Source organism: Tupaia chinensis, unplaced genomic scaffold (assembly GCF_000334495.1).
Source record: "Tupaia chinensis unplaced genomic scaffold, TupChi_1.0 Scaffold144255_1, whole genome shotgun sequence".
In the NCBI taxonomy this organism is placed as follows: Eukaryota; Metazoa; Chordata; class Mammalia; order Scandentia; family Tupaiidae; genus Tupaia; species Tupaia belangeri.
The window spans coordinates 6,944,271-6,959,883 of record NW_006204113.1 but is presented as its reverse complement, the minus strand read 5'-3'; the positions used below and the strand labels follow the sequence as shown (position 1 = coordinate 6,959,883).

General features: G+C 40.3%; 1 protein-coding gene across 1 annotated transcript in view; it reads left to right on the top strand.

The window, feature by feature from the left end:
* SORCS1 (sortilin related VPS10 domain containing receptor 1) overlaps nucleotides 1-15,613 on the top strand; it is a 652,766-nt gene that overhangs the window by 401,994 nt on the left and 235,159 nt on the right.

The window sequence follows — 15,613 nt, the reverse complement described above, 5'->3', positions numbered from 1 at the left end:
GTTAGATACTAGGTAAGGTATTGCAGAGAAATCGTTCTTAATACAGGTGATTAAGGCAGCCAGGACCTGCTGACCTTCATAGAATTCAAGACATTGTTTTATGTATGTGGATAGGTGATCAGTTTTCTTGGTAACAGATCCATAGTTTTTCTGAGATGCTTAAAGGGAAACATAACCCAAGAAGGTTAAAAACACTAGAGGTTTGATAGAATGCTAAGTGGTCAGAGGAATAAGAAAAATGTATATAGTTATCATTATTTGGAACCCAGTTATCCAAGGGTTTTCCTTCACTTGAGAGTAGAGATGAAGGAAAAGTCTCCTTCTTAAGAAAGCATTAGATGAGATTATGCTATTATGTGTATAAGTGTGTATCCCATGAAATACACACACACACACACACACACACACACACACACACACACAAACAAACTAGTTCCTGCATTTAAGGAACTTATGTTCTCAGGTAGGATGTAAGGTTAGCAATAGCAAATTAAGTTAAATTTCAATGAAAGAAACAGCATATATATTCATAAGCAAATGTGAGAGAGCCTCTAGTTGTAAAAGCCAGAGGGAAGATGGGTGACACATTGGAATGCCATCTGTAAAATGTATTATTCAATGAGGCCATTATGAGATTCTTTTTAGAGGAATCATGTGTTTAAAATGACATGTATTTTATGAGGGGTCAGAAGTGACATGGTGGTTAAGGTGTTGGACTCCCACATGGCTGACCATGGTTCAAGTCTTGGACCCAGTGACTTGAAAATTACTCCGGGCAAGTATGCCTCTCAATATCCCAAGAGGAGAGGAGAATGGTGGAGAAAGGATTGTGGTGTGGCCATTTGCTCTGGGGAGGGTGGTGGTTTCTCACTTTCCCTCTCACTGGCAAGCACACATGCCTTATGGCAAAAAATGAAAAAAAAAAATATATACATATATAAACACATACACACACACACACACTTTTTTTTTAAAATACTAGACTTACATGGGAAAGGAGGATATTCCAAGGATGTATAATTGTCATTTGGGGCTAGTACAGATGTGTGGAGTTTTTCTTGAAGGCAGGAGAATGGTGTAAACTTTTTAAGGTCTCTACTGGCATGAGTGTTTTGGAGGAAGCAAATTAAAGTTCTTAGGATTGGAGTTTTATTCATGCTGTCCTTACTGCCAAATAAAATGCACATTAAGCCTAAAAATAGGAAAGATTTATAATTAGTATTATTTTTTCCTCTTGAGTACACTGGCTACCCTTTCAGCCAAATGTACAATTTTGTTCCTGGAGTCAAGCCACAGAGCATTTGGTCCAGGATGGTGCAGTTAACAGAGGCGAAGGCTGAATGGCTCAGGACACAGAATATTAGTCACTTAATCCGTTGAGTTATTGTATTTTATTCGACAGTTGGTTAATTTTTCCCCTTATTGCCAGAGGCACAGTGAGAGCCAGATTTACCTGTTGAAGTGAAAACTAGGCATCTTCATAGTTAGCTGAAGGAGATGCCCCAAATCATAACCCTTCATGTCTTAGTATTCTATACACTATCTCCTGTGATCACATGGTTATCACAGAGTGGATAACCATGGAGGAGTTAGGACACCTGGGCTGGGGCCCCAACATAGCCACTTATGGTGAATACTATTTAGGGTTGGCTTCCTTTGCTCAAAATGTGTCTAGATAATTATAATTGTAGGTACACTTCCTATATAATTGAAAAAAATTTAGACTCCACATTTGTTTAGGTGCTTTGCATGGGGTAATGTAAGTGTAAAATAAACATATCAAGGAGCTTTCCATCCAGCTGGAGGTAGAAGGTTAGTACATAGGAGTTTACCTAGCACCTAAGAGCAGCCAGCAAGGCAGTGCAATTGCCAATGTGTATGTAGTAGCTACACAATCAAAGTGGTTCAATGACCTGCATGAAATTGGTAGCCCAAAGTTGAGGAGATGGAGATCCAGTGATCTGTTTACTCTGGAGATCTTGTGAAATGACTATACCTAGACTTGAATGATTATTCAGTTTCTGTTGGAGGCAGAATGTCATAAATAATCATGTGAAGTTGGAAAAACCATGTTTACAAGACTACAAATTTGTCTATATATACACATACACCTTTGGAACCTATTCTTGATTATTTTTCTTTCACTACTTTGATAAACAAAATAATTATTTTCCTGATTAAGAGCCTTTAGGAATGTTGGTGAGGGGAATGATGTGTTCAGAGCTGTGGATCATAAGGGTTAATTGGTAGTGGTAATATCAGGATTAGCTGTGGTCTTGTGAGGTCGAAGGCCAGTTAGGATGACATTACAGTAGTCCTGGCATCAGATGTTCAGGATATGAACCAAAAGGTTTCTTTTATGACCATAGACTCAACGAATCCTGTCATTTTAGAGCTGGAAGGAGTCTTATCAGGTTTTTTGTTTTCTTTTTTTTTTTCTGTATAAAGCTTAGGTTCCAAAAATCTGACATGATAATAAATTTTCTCAAAAGGAAAACCACTCATTGGTATCACATGTGCATAGTCTATGAATGGAATAAAGCCATACATGAAATTTGACAGGACTCTCATTCTTAAGATTGATATTTTGAGATGAACAGAGGGACAAGAAGCCAGTCTTTCTGCTGACCTGTTTCTCCAAGATAGTGTGAAGGACAAATTATCCTAGAAAAGAAAACTGTGGCCAACCTACAAATATGTGTACATAGGGTTTGAGGAAGATTACCATATCTCAAGGCTTGAGTAATAGAGTGGAGTGTGGAATGTTCACTGGGTAGGCTACAGTCATCAGATGAGCCATTAGCTGGTGGTATTGGGAGGAAGTTGAGAGGGGCAGTGGCCACTCAGGTGGTCAGTTGTGGAATAATAACTGGAAGTCACCCATAGATCATGGGTTTTTAGCACTGAGATGCAGCTAAGGGTAAGAAGGAGGGCCACATGCTGATGGTTAGCCAATAACTGCATTTGCTTAGGAAACAAGACATTTATTCTTTCTGAAAGTATTGCTCATCAATACGTCTGTGACACCTGCCAGTGCTGCTGCTGCAAAAACCCCAGCTAAGAGCTTAGCTGCATTCCCTGTGCTGGATTCTGTTTTGCATCAAACTAGTGAACAGATCCTTAAGTTTAAAGTACCATTCCTTAGAAATTATCTGGGGCCAGCAGATGCCGTCGTTAAGTTGCTGGACTACCATGTATTTGACCATGGTTAGAATTCCATGCCCAAAATCCCAAGAGGAGAATGGAGGAGAAGAGATTGTGGCATGGCCATCCCCCTGGGGGTGATTTATTGGTTTCTGTCTCCCTGTCTCTCTCTGTCTCTCCAGCAAGAGCACATGCCATCTAGCAAAAATCTCTCTCTCTCACAAAAAAAGGAGAAAATACCTTGTTAAGGTGGTAGCTCTTTCAAAACTTACTTGTGAATGAACCTCTCTTCTCTTCTCTTTTTTCTCTTTCTTTATTTGCTATCTTCTTTGCCTTATAGGGCGTACTGTCTCCTCTCTTTTGAACATATAGCCACATTTATTTTTCTCTTATTTTCCTGCTATTTTTCCTCTTTAGATGAATGAGACTTCTTCAGTGAATGAAAGCAGTTTGGATCAGTAGCCTGCAGGCCCAGACAGGTCAGGATGCTCTTTTCTGACTGTGTTTCATCCTGGATGCCAAAACACCCAATAGAAGCTTTAGATGTGAGCATTATAAGAAAGTCAAATAGTTTTCTTGAGCAGATTGGTTCTGGCCAAGTTAGAGTTTTACTGGCCATTGTCTCCAAGGGAGACCAAATTAAAAATTGATAAAGCTAGACTAGCAGGTGGCCTAGTGGTTGTGGTGCTGGCTTACCCATGGTTGAACCATGATTTAAGTCCTGAACCCACCAGCTTGAAACTTACACCAACTCTGTGTGTGTATGGGTGTCCAAAATCTCCAGAGTAGAATGGAGGAGAAGGAATTGAGTGTGGCCATCCACCCTGGGAGGTGATTTCTCACTTTCTGGCTCTCTAAGTCTCTGACAAGTACACATGCTCTATAGCAAAAATCTCTGTTTTAAAATTTATATATATAGATATATATCTATATATATCTATATATATAAAGTTGCTATTAATCAGGAAAATATGTATGGCCAAATGTCTTCAGAATTTACAAATTCAGAATATTTTGATGTTTTAGCTCCCGCTCCCCTTTTTCTTTTTTGAGGGAGAAAATTTATTTGTAATATTCAGGATCTTATGTGATTGTATTAGTCAGGATTCTCCAGAGAAACCAACTGAGAAAGAGACAGAAAGAGAATTAGAGTTTGAGAGAATTATGAGAATTAGCTCACATGATTTTAGAGACCAAGGAGTTCCAAGATCTGCCTTCTGCATGCTAGAGAGCCAAGAAAGCCAGGGTATAATTCAGTCCAAGTCTAAAAGCCTGAGAACTGGGAGAGGATGGGGGTAGGACAAGGTCTATGTTGTAAGGCCTGGTCCAAGTCCCAAAGCCCAACAACCAGGAATGCAGTGTCTGAGGGCAGGAGGAGATAGATGTCCCAGCTCAAAGAGAGAGGAAAATGCACCCTACTTCCCCTTCTTTGCTGTGTTTGGATGATGCCAGTCAACACTGGAGCTGTGGGGTGGGGGGCGGGCGGGGAATGAGGGTGGTAGCTGGGCTCTTCTCAGACTTCTGATTCAAATGCTAATCTCTTCTGGAAAGGCCTTTACAAACACACCCAGAAATAATGTTTACAACCTCTCTGGGCATCCCTTAGCCCAGTCAAGCTGACACATAAGATTAACCATCACAGTGGTTTCTAAGAGGTAAACACTCTGGAATGTGCATGTGGCTATCCAGATAACACTCAGAATGACTAAAGGGACAAAGTGTGGAGCCTTTTTCCCATTGAAGTTCTTACAGAAGTAGCCTGTCTACTTAGGAAGCTCTGCCTTATGAACAGAAGCTAGACTTCTGGGGCCCTGGACATTCTATGTGAAGAGGTGCCTTTGGAAAACCCTGGAATTTCCAGAAAAAAAATATTGTGGACATTATAGAAATTCCTTGTCAAATAAACAGAAGGATACTGGTTGCATAAATTTCCACCTTCGGTCTTAGAGCAGTCAGAAGAATTCCATGGCGATTGATTTTCTTCGTTTTATTTTTTTCTTGATTTTTTTTCATTTTTGTTCTGTAATGTAAGCATTGGGCAAAATGAGACTTTTGCTCAGTTTGTTTGTTTGTTTTATTGTATTTGGAAATTGAGCAGATAAGAGAAAGGAGATATAGTCTTTTACTTCATTGTTAATTTTCTCCTACTTTTTTGCCTCAGTACAGGAAACCACTCAAGGAAGGCTTAGCGGCAGGCTGAGTCTGCCAGATCACATCTTTATTTTAATTTGGCAATAAACTAGTGTACAAACTGTGCTATAAAACATTGCCTCCAACGGCATCTCTCAGTCTGTCTTAAACACCTCACTAAACATGATGTGTTGGGAAACATTTGAAATGAGAGAAAACAAAGAGCAGATGTGACTGTAAGGAGAAAAAAAAAAACACATGCAGGAAAAACGTATAAGAATATGTATATACCTCAGCTTTGCCAACCATCCAAGAATACTGGGTTCTTGGCGTCTCTGTTAGGATTTACACTAAAGGAGCAATTTGTAAAGGGGAAAGTGCAATGTTATGAAACCAGCATGAGCTCTGAGAACTCAGGCTTCAGAAGAGAGGTCCCTTGCTATCCTTACCCAGGCTGGCATGAACTCATCTGTAAGCAGGAGGAACTGCTTTTCCCCAGTCCCATGCAGTGTTCTGCTTCTCCCCACCCTCATGGAAGACCATCTGGGCTACTAGCTCAGTTCCTTCATAGAAAGGTAAACACAACTGAACAAGATGCACTGGATCTAGGCTGTGGACAGTGGAAGAGCAGATATCGGTTTAGAAGGATGGAGGGATATTGTCAGGCTCCAGTCTTGCCATGGAGGATAGAAAGTCCAGTTTCATTCAGATCTTTACAGTTTTTAGACAGAAGTCATTCTACTTTGCTTGACTATGATATTTTCTTGATTTTTAGTGTTTACAACTAACTCCAAAATTCACAAAGGAATGGTGTGTAGGGTTGGCCTCATAGTACAGTGTTCAAGGGAGTAGGATACTATCTCAGTTCAAACTCTGACTGATGGCTTATAAAACTTGCCAGGAGTGTATTTGTATATGCCCCTAATTCTGACAGGATAGAGAAATGGAGGAAAAAGGTTTGTGTCAAGAAGATGCTCTATGGGGGCCGGCAGGTGGCATGGTGGTTAAAGGGCCTGGACTCCCACATGACCGACCACGGTTCAAGTCTCGGACCTAGTGGCTTGCTTTCTCATTTCCTATCTCTCTCTCTGTCTCTCTCTGATCAAACTGGAAAATAATAATGATAATAATAATGAATAAAGTAAAATAAAATAATTATTTAAAAAAAAAGATGCTCTATGAAATGTTCTCTCTCTCTCTTTTTCTCTTTCTCTTCATCTCCCTGATAAATGCACATACCTTCTGGCAATTAAAAAAGAATGATGGGCCGCAGGTGGCATGGTAGTTAAGGGTGCTGGACTCCCACATGGCTGATCACAGTTTGATTCCCAGACCTGACTGCTTGCTTTCTTACTCTCTGTCTCTGTCTCTGTCTCTCTGCCTCTCTTTCACTCTGCTCCTCTCCTCTCTGGTCAAATTAAAAATTAATTAATTAATTAAAGTTCAATAAAATAATTCTTCTTTTTTCCTTTTTTTTTCTTTCTTTTTTTTTTTTTGAGAGGTTTTCGCTATAAGGTGCATGCACTTGCCAGACAGAGAGAGACATAGAGACAGAAAGCGAGAAATCACCCCCCAGGGGGGATGGTCACGCCTCAATCCCTTCTCCATTCTTCTCTCGGGATCTTGGGCATGCACGCACACACGCCCAGCGTGAGTTCTAAGCCACCGGGTCCGAGACATGAACCGCGGTTAACTACGTGGGAATCCAGCGACATAGCCATTACACTAACTGCTGGTTCCAATAAAATAATTCTTAAAAACATAAAAAAAAGAACGAAAAGAAAGAGGAACCATGCATAGGACAAATAAACCTCATCAGCTGTTTTGTACTCATTCCCTTATGTCCTTTTTCCTTTCGTCTTTCCTATCTTTGTTTTCTATCTTGTCCCTGGATTTCCCTGTTGATTTTATCTGAAGAGATGGTAAATTTTGCTTCAATATTTTAAAAATAATTGCATTCAAGTGAGTGATCAATTGTGTGGAGAGAAGACATTTTAGGGCAGTTTGCGGGGCCACCCTTGATTCCATGTCATTTCTTAAATAACTGCTATTTTATATTGTCTCACTTACTGAGGAGCACAAGTCAGAAGTCCAAGTATTGACTCTGGATCACCTCTAATCCCAAAGAATCATACTTTTTGAGAAAAATAAGAAATCCTAAGGCCAGCATGGTGGCCTCATTTTCAACATTTTGGTATATTTAAAGGGTGTTCAAAAAATTCATGAAAAATGTATATAATGGAAAAACTATGCATGGGTGTCAAAAATTTTTGCAACCAAATAAACTCATTCCTTAATTTCATTTTCCATGAAATTTTTAATGTATCCTAAAATGTATCAAATACATACGTGTAAACCCAAAATATGGATTTAAAGGCGGGGAAACAGGCTTTTTAGTTCACAAATAATGGAATATTAATGGCCAAACTTACCTATAAAAATGAAACCTGACTTTGAGTTAAAAATTATATTATTTTCTTTATTCATGGTAGAACATGTATATACATATGAGAGTAAGTAAGAGAGATAGAGACATGAGCATCCTCTACAGGATTTGCTCATACAGTGGTCTCCTTCCTCTAATCCTCAAGGCTGTCAGGTCTTAGGCAGTTTCAGTCTTCCTGACATGTTTCAGGCTGACTGGGCTGGGAATTCAAACCATGGCTGCCATGTGGGCTCAGCTTCTCTTAAGAAACACATTACCACTGTCCCATGGAGCTAGCCCTAAATTCATATATTTCAGGAAAATGAAGAATGGACTTCCAGTGTGTTTGATAACCAATGACAGAATTTTAACAACTTGCATAAAAGTAATTTTTTTAAAAATACTACTTTTAGTGTTCTCTATCACTCCCACAGTTTTGCTTACTGTTTTGTATATATTTTTCAAAACAAAATCTTCCCCATATTCCTTTTTAACCATTCCTTTCCCTGAGTGGGTCCTGACATAGGAATAATACTTATCATGGCTACTTTGAATGTTGGGCATTCTCTGGGAAATAATGGCTACTTGATAGACATCAGCATTTTCAAAATCTCAGTCATACAATGGTTTCCTACCACTGATAGACAATAGAGCCACCTGGTAACTGTCAGTTCTCTACTCTGTCAGGGTCTGCCAGTGCTGTGTGACCTTTAACACTCCTTTAACTTTATGGTTTCTCCAAGTGCAAAGTGGAAGTAATAATAACAATATCTGCCTCCCAGGGGACTGTTTGAAGATGCTGAGATAATGTATACAAATACGTGACCCAGAGCCTGGCACTTAGCAAGCATTGCATAGATGCTAGTCAATATATTATGGAAACACCTGACAGATAGCAGACCAGGTGTGGTAGGACTGGAATGAGACACAAGTCTGCTTTAGCCAGAGGCTAATTAGTCCCCGTGTCTTTCTAGTATGGAGCATCTGTACCTTAATCAAAACTAACTGCCTTTTTAGTTAATCCCATAAAGGTTCTGTGGAACCAGAAGGAATGGAACAAGGAAAAAACAGGTATATGGGGCTCAGGAAATAATATTAATTATAATCACAGTAGACCATTAAATATTAAAGTATTTATCATCACAGTAACTCTATTTATTTTTGAAAAGCCTTATCAGCCTCTTAAGGTCAAAAGGGTAAGATTGAGGTAAAAGATAAATGGATACCCTGGGGATATTCAAATCATTTCTGCACAAGCAAAAACACTTAGGAAACTGATACCTACCTAATACCATCAAGTTTCCCCAAGGCACTACATTAAGTAAAAAGGCACTCAGTTATTTATAAGAAATATGTTGAACATTATATACCATGCTGGTTTGGCAGGATTTCCACGTGCCTGAAATTTCCCAATGTCAGAGCTGATTTCTGATCTCATGAATATGTAAATAATTTAAGTATCCAAGTACAAAACTGGCAATTAGAGTGGAAACCAGGGAGCTTGCTAAATGTCAACCCCAATGCTTGTTTATAAAACAAATTCTCCAACCGAAATGCCATCATATGCAAACAAGGAAGGACTGCATTCACCTTAGATACCATGTTTAAACAGGCGTTATCATTATTTTTCAATTGCTACCTGGAACAGATTGATCTGCCTGCTCCTAATGACTTGAAAAAAGTGAGATGCAAGAATAAAGAGAAATAAGCATTTTTAAATGAGTTACAGGGATTAAGGTTTGAAAAGGCACGATTATGCTATTGGGTAGCTATGTAAGCTTTGAAATAGAGGTATATACTTATGTGTGCAACATTTTAGTCAGTTCTTGATCGGTTTTATGCCTCCAACATTTGTCTTTAAGAAACTTTCAGACCAAGATTTTATCTTATCATTTTCATACATACTTCCAGACCAGGGTGCCCATTCCAAACAGGATGTGTCCACAAATCAAACCAGTCCATGGTCACATATTGACCCTTTCTTCCCAGCCAGCTCCATTTCCATCATCTAATCCCCCAAATCTCAGAATGCCAGGCCCAACTGTGTGGAGCATGTGACAGACATCAGTGACAGCTGGGGAATGGCCAATGACAGATTTGATAAATCCAGCCACAGAAAAGATTGATGTTGCCAGCAACATGTCATTATTCCTGCTCACTCTTCATCAGCAAAGCCTGGGTGCCCAGCTGTCATGCCGTTGCCCTTTGACCTAGCTGATGTTTGGATGCAATCTATGTTAGCTCCCAATGAGCTTTAGTAGGACCACACCTACCCAGCCTGGTCCCAGGCTCTGTGTGTAGCCTCAGTTCCCACTTCACTTTTCTTTGTCTGCCCCAGATCTGGTGCCCTTGCTCTTGAGCAAAGAAGAATGAGAACGACACTGAGTTCTGCTGCTCCGTTTACTGGTTTAGACTGACGCACTCCTCTGGAAGGCTCCTTCTTCGCACCTTTGTACTCAGACATTTTAATGGTACAGAGAGAGCTACCATGAAAGTGTTTGCAAATTCCCAGTTTTTTGTGTCCTGAAGAGGCCGCTACAGAACTCTGAACAAAATATGACATGCTCCTGTCTGTTATTTGTGATGTCCCTGATAAGTTACTTCTGTTCTTTGAGAAATCACATCTCTTGATGTGGAGCGGGGGAGGGGTATCTCAGATGAGCATCACTGTTCTGTCACTGTCTATCCCCTGTACCAGCCGAGGTAAAGGCTCGCGTCAGCTCTTAGGGCAGCTTTATGGAATCACTTTGGGTAATGCAGATTTGGGTTTGAACTTACCCTGAGATCTGCCCCTTCCAGTGACATGGAACCAGAGCATCAGAACCTACTTCTGAAGACCCTGCATTCCACTGACTTGTTTCTCTTTCTTCCTACTGAGGCTGGTGCAGAAAAGGGCTTGATATTTGCAGTGCCTCGGGCCTGGCATTAGGAATTTATTTGAAGTCCTTAAGGTACTATCTCTCTCTTGCTAAAAAGATGCAGGAACAGCAGTGTGAACCAGACTCATGAGGTGGATGAGTGCTTTGTATTCAGGCCATCCCCAGGGCAGTGTTAGGATGAGGAAAATAAAATAGACTGGCAGGGATTTCTGTCAGCCTTTTCAAGAAGTTCAATTTGCAGGCCCCCTGCCTCCAAAATGTTAAGGGTAGAGAAGGAAAGAGGAGTGAGCAGGCAACCTTGAAAAGAACCAACAGCAGGAAATGTCCTGCCAACGCAGAAGTCTCTCAAGGACTCTGTGTGAAAGAGACCTAGGAAGCTACCCCTGACCAGGGAAGTCGCCCTGGGAAGCTTTGTGGTGGATAGTAGCCGATCCCTTCGCCAAGGACTTAAAACATGTTTTCATGACTTTCAGTTTCTGTGGAATTGTCCTTGCACCAGTTCCTATGAATTTTGTCCTTCCACCAATTCCCTAGTTGCAAAAAAAAAAAAAACATAATGTATACCTTTCTAATAGAAAAGAAGATACATTCATCTGACTTAGGAATACTGAAAAAACTTTCCAGAAACAGTGATGATTGCAAACTTTTACATCAACAACAACAACAAAAATTTGAATTTCTCTTACACCAAGACATCAATGATAAGAAGGTAGAAAATGAAAGATAGAAACCATTGTTTTCCATTCTTTCTCTCACTCCATCATAATCAGCAGTAGATTTGGAATCCCAAGCAAATGTAATGCATACCCCAAGGTATTTCATCCCAAGACATATCTTTTTATTAATCCTTGGATCGGGTGCCCTTCATCCAATTTGCAGGTCTTTAAAGACTTCCAGGGGCCAGTAGGTGGCATGGTGATTAAGGACAGTGAACTCCCACATCGCTGACTGTGGTTTGAGTCCTGGACCTGGCAGCTTGCTTTCTCACTTTCCCACTCTCCCTCTCTCTCTCACTCTGTCCCTCTCTGGTCAAATTAAGATAAATAAAAATAAATAAAGTTCAATAAAATAATTTCAAAAAAGACTTTCAAAGGTTGGTACTAGAGATACCTGACAGTTGATTAAAAGCTTACAGTGTAACTAACCCTTGCAATTGCATCCTTTGCAATGAGGTGTATTTTTATCTTCATTCTTCTTATAGCAGACAAGACAGATGGCAAGAAAACAAGCCAATGTAAGAGAGGTTAAAAAAGAGAAAGAAAGAAAGAAAAAAAACCCTTTAGGAGAGGAACTGGTACGAAGGAGATGTGTTGACAGCCCCAGATCAGCATGACAGTGTGGAGGATTAGGCCCTGAGGCTGCTAATGGACATTGAACATAGGCAAGTGTTAGGTTTATGCTCATTAAGTTATAGTTACTAAGGCAGGGAAGTGCTTTCAGATATTGAAGAATGATTCTAAACAAGAATTTTCTGCCTTGCATTTTTACTTACCCCGAATGTTTTTTCTGATCTCTTTCTAAAATTTCTGCTTCTTCAATTCTTTTCCAATATTTTGTACCAATGTCAGCAAAACAAGAGCAAACACTCTGTATGAATGGCATTTTGGAGTGCATGACAGAGGATTAGTAGATGAACATTGTCTTCCTAAAACTAACCCAAAAGCTCTTTCTTCCTTTCCTTAGTCTTTCTCTTTCTCTAGGCCTCGTATTGCTGGAGAAAGCTGCTGCTGCTTCCTGTGATGTGACAGATAGTAATGATAGTTCTCAGTTCCGTGTTCTGACAGTTGAAAGAAACCTTGGAGTTGGAGACAGACAGGGAGAGAAATAAATCTTATTTAGGTGCTGCCAACACTATGAATTTTTTTAAAGGACATTGACTCATTCTACACAAAAGCCTTTCACTGGCAGCTGATTCAGTCATTGGGTAAAATGCTTTGAAATCATTCCATTCTTTGTGGAGAAGAACTTTTCTGTCAGACTCTGTAGGTTTAATTAACACATTAACTTGAATGGCTGAGAGTTGTTGTTTTCTCCTTTTCTTGGTATAACACCAGGCTGGACAGTTAACTTCTGAGGGAGAAAACGTTTGGAGTCGTAGGTGGAGAACATGGAGCAGCTTTGTCTAAGGATGACTATGTAAGATCCTCTTTCGGATCTTTGGGAGCTTCAAATGTACTGATATTTACAGATTTTTCTTAAAGGTATAGATAGACCTTGAGCTATGGATCCATGGGACAAAATGTATTCCTTTGATAAATTGTCTTTGTCTATCACATGGCAAACCTAGTTTGTTTACTGAGTATATTTTTAACCACGGGATTTGCATGGTGCAAAATCAGTGCTTTTATCCTTGATCATGTATTACGTTCTAGATACCTATAAATGCAGGGCAGGAGCCATAACATCTCAGTGCTTTGCAATCTGGTCTCGGCTCTTTCAGAGTGATTTTTAGTTAGGAGGGAATTTCTGACTTGCATCCTTAGAAGGCTCTCTTAAAAGCCTACTAAGAATGCTAAATATAAATAGCTGGCCTGCAGTATGATAGCATCTGCTGCTGCTACGGCGCTCTTTGGAGATGAGAACAGTGGAAATCTTAGCAGGTAGGGGAGGGCTCATAGAGAAGATAGTATTTGATATCACTTTTAAAAAGACTACCATTGGGACCAGCAGTTAGCGTAATGGCTATGTCGCTGGACTCCCATGTAGTTGACCGTGGTTCGCGTCCTGGACCTGGTGGCTTAAAACTCACTCCGGACACATGTGCGTGCATGCCCAAGATCTTGAGAGGAGAATGGAGGAGAAGGGATTGCAGTGTGGCCATCCTCCCTGGGTTGATTTCTCACTTTCTGTCTCTTTGTCTCTCTCTCTGTCTGGCGAGTGCACGCGCCCTATAGCCAAAACCTCTAAAAAAAAAAAAGACTACCATTGAGTAAGCCAAGTTTTGAATCCACTTCTGCAGAGTGGGAAGCATCAGTGAAAGCCCAGGAAGGGGGAATATGCCCAGATGTGTGTAAAAAGGTGAGAAGGACAGTCCACCAAGACTGAAAGAAACTTCTGAGAAATAAAACTGAATAGGATGTCACTGAACTGAACTGTTTGCGGGGCCTCTAGATGCTCACAAATAAAGCAATCCTTTGAAGATTAAACAAGTATCTTGGGGCATACCTGAGTGATATATAGTCTCCAATTCAAACTTAGGGGATAAATTTAAAAAGACAAAGGGAAAAAAAAAAAAAAAAAACACAGCACCGGTGCTGACACCCAACAATTCCTCATAGAGATAATTCTCTGTAAATGTGGGATAAGTAATCCTTGGTATAACCCTAGGGATCTTTAGAGTTTATGCATGATTCTTGTAGGCTATTTGAGAAGGAAGTCTTCAAAAAGTTTATGAAAATTACGTATCGTGGGACCAGCAGTTAGCGTAAAATGGCTATGTCGCTGGACTCACATGTAGTCGACCACGGTTCGCGTCCCGGACCCAGTGGCTTTAAACTCAGGCAGGGCACACATGTGTGTGTGCCCAAGATCCCGAGAGGAGAATGGAGGAGAAGGGATTGTGGCGTGGCCATCCCCCTGGGGAGTGGCCGGTCCAGCCCCCTGGGGAGTGATTTCTCAGTTTCTGTCTCTCTGTCTCTGTCTGTCTGGCAAGCCCACATGCCCTATAGCAAAAACCTCTCCAAACAACATAATATACATTTATATTAACATACATTTATATAACATACATTTATATAGACTCTGGCATTGCTGTAAATGCTTTTAAACATATAGTAAATAATGCAGCACTAATTTTAAAAAGGCTAGGATGAGGAGATGCAGACACTCCTGACTTGGGGGCTTTCTGGTATTATACAAACCTGTGTATTAAAATGCATGGTGTTGGGGCTGGCAGGTAGTGTGGTAGTTAAGGTGCTGGACTCTCACATGTCCAACTATGGTTCGAGTCCTGGATCCAACAGCTTTCCTTTCTTTCTCTTTCTCTTTCTCTCTCTCTGGTCAAATTTTAAAAATCAAAATAAATAAAATTAAATAAACAATTCTTTACCAAAACATATGCAAGGTGTTCAGGATGTGCTGGGGAAGAAGCAGCAGAATATGTATATGCTGGCTGCTTGACTTCTGAGTTAAAGAGAGTGCCATCTTACCTCTTTTTATTTCTATGAAGAAAGCTTCATAGAAGCCTTCTCATCTCTCATTTCCACTCTTAAAATATACTGAATAATAAACGTACCCAGGAAAGCTTTCTTTCCAAAACTTCATGGGCAAAGACAGAAATTAAATAAATAAATATTTATAAAAAGCCACAGATTCTCCTTGGTCAGATGTCCAAATTCCCTGTAGTTGAAGCTAGTTGAGGTGCTTGTTTTGTAATCAGATAGGTCAGCCTTTTTTAGTTTCTCATTGTGTTTTGATCCAGTGGACATAGTGTTGTAGCAAGTTCTTTCAAGGGTCAATAAATGTACTCACTTGAGCTGAGTTGTTCCACATACCTGGTGCATCTGTAACCTTGGTGAGTCATTTGAGCCTTCCTTGGGTATTGGGGCTGGGAGAGAGGACAAGGCTGGGCAGCAGTGGTGCTCAGTGCAGTGTGACTCACCATCCATCCACTGTGGGAGTTAGTAAATGCAACGGTATAAGATCGAAGTGCAGGTGGATTTCAGGAAAGGCTTATAGAGGAAAGGACGTTTTCAAACTATATTTTTTACATCAGCAGCCAAAGTCCATGATAACCAGAGTATCTATGGCAACAGGATTCTCTGGACTTCCATAAGAGGATACTTTTGGAGACAGAAGAGGATCCCGTGGTGGTGTAAAGACTATAGAGAGAAGGAGGGATAACAAGGAGCAATGAGAACAGGTCATGGAGAAGACATTTTGGGGGTGGGGTATGCAGAGGATCAGTCCCCATCTCAGGAGCAGTGATACTATGCAGAAGCATTTGAACAGTACTGAAGTGATGTTGCAAATGGATCTTAAATCTTACCAGCTGTGTAAACATATGTAAAATGGCCATAATAACTTTATATATCAT